The 1505-nt window shown below is 41.3% G+C and overlaps 1 pseudogene; it reads left to right on the forward strand.

Annotated features, from left to right (window-relative positions):
- The first annotated feature begins 1030 nt into the window (after positions 1-1030).
- LOC133375760 (5S ribosomal RNA) lies at positions 1031-1149 on the forward strand (annotated as a pseudogene).
- The last annotated feature ends 356 nt before the right edge of the window (positions 1150-1505 follow it).

Genomic DNA, 1505 nt, shown 5'->3' on the forward strand with positions numbered 1-1505 from the left:
TAGAAATCTTCATCGCTCTCCTAGTTGCACTCACTCCCTTCAGCATGCAGATTGTGCACTCTTTGTTATACTTCATGTGGTGCTTTTGATTGCAGATTCTTGCAAATTGGTGTAGCCTCTTGCATGCTTTGCAACACTTTCCATGTGCTGGGCACTGCATAGGCTAGTGAAGGCAGCCACATTTGGTGCACAGCTTTGTTTTCTTCTTGTTCATGTCTTGCTGCAATAGTTTGTGTGCATCTGGAGCTCCTAGTCTTATGTGGTTTCTGCATAGCTTCCTGTGGTGATACATTAAGAATTTCTAGGACTTCTGTTGGGTCCTGTCATCCTTGTGAAGTTTTCTCCTCTGTTGCTTCAGCTGTTATGCAAATTCTGAGAGCTTTTTCTAGTTTGAGTTCATGATCTTCTAGCAGTCTTTTCTTGAGACTGTTGTCTTTGATTCCCAATACTAGCTGGTCTCTGATGCAGGACTCAGTCAACTCTCCATAATTGCATGTTTTGCTTAGCAGCCTGAGATCAGCCACAAAAGCCTCAGTGGTTTCTCTCTTTGCAATCTCATTCTGAATGTTTAATGTTCAAAGGTTTCATTGCTTGTAGGGAGGCAGTATTCCTCAAACTTCTCTGCACAATCTTATAGTTAGGCTTTTAGACAGAGAGTTGTAAACCATTGTATAAATACATTGCTTCTTTCCCTGCTACACTGACAGAGAGAGTTACCCTCTGTGCATCTTCCATTTCAGTTTTTTCCACCAGCCATCAGATAGAGGTCAAATGCCTGCTTAAAATTTTTCAGATTTTCTGTTGCATTGCTGGAAACACTCAGTAGTCTTAAATGCTCCATTGTTACTTTTAGTTACAGTTTCTTCTCTTCTAATTGGACACATTCTTTTGAAAGCACCCCACTCCTGGTACCATGTAATGTTCTCTGTCTGATGCACCAGTAAGGAACTATGCCAGGCTTCTTACGCATAATGTTTCATTTATTTAACTGGAGATAATTTTAGTATTTACTATAAGCTAGTCCTTTGTTACCTACAGCCATACTACCCTGAACACACCCAATCTTGTCTGAACTCTGAAGCTAAGTAGGGTTAGGCTTGGTTAGTACTTGGATGGGAGACTGCCTGGGAATACTGGGTGCTGTAGGCTTAGAGAAAGGCAATGGGAAACCACCTCTGAATACCCCTTACCATGAAAACCTTATGAATATATATAAAAAAAGATTAATAGGGTAGCCATAAGTCATAATCGACTTGAAGGCATATAACAAGTCCTTTGTTATGACGGACTAACCACCACTTCCATAGCCTAGAAGTGTTTGGGTTCCCTATTTGGGCTTCACCGTCATATACCCACCCCCCAGAGGGGTTCCCTCCAAAACTAAGCAAACTTCTTAAAGAGATATCACCACATAATCCATAAATTATTTAAGCCATGATTCACACATACGCAGAGAGAGCCCTCTTCCTTCTTTGGCTGCCCAGATCATGAGTAACTTTTGAGCT

This window comes from Rhineura floridana, chromosome 1, assembly GCF_030035675.1.
Source record: "Rhineura floridana isolate rRhiFlo1 chromosome 1, rRhiFlo1.hap2, whole genome shotgun sequence".
NCBI lineage: Eukaryota > Metazoa > Chordata > Lepidosauria > Squamata > Rhineuridae > Rhineura > Rhineura floridana.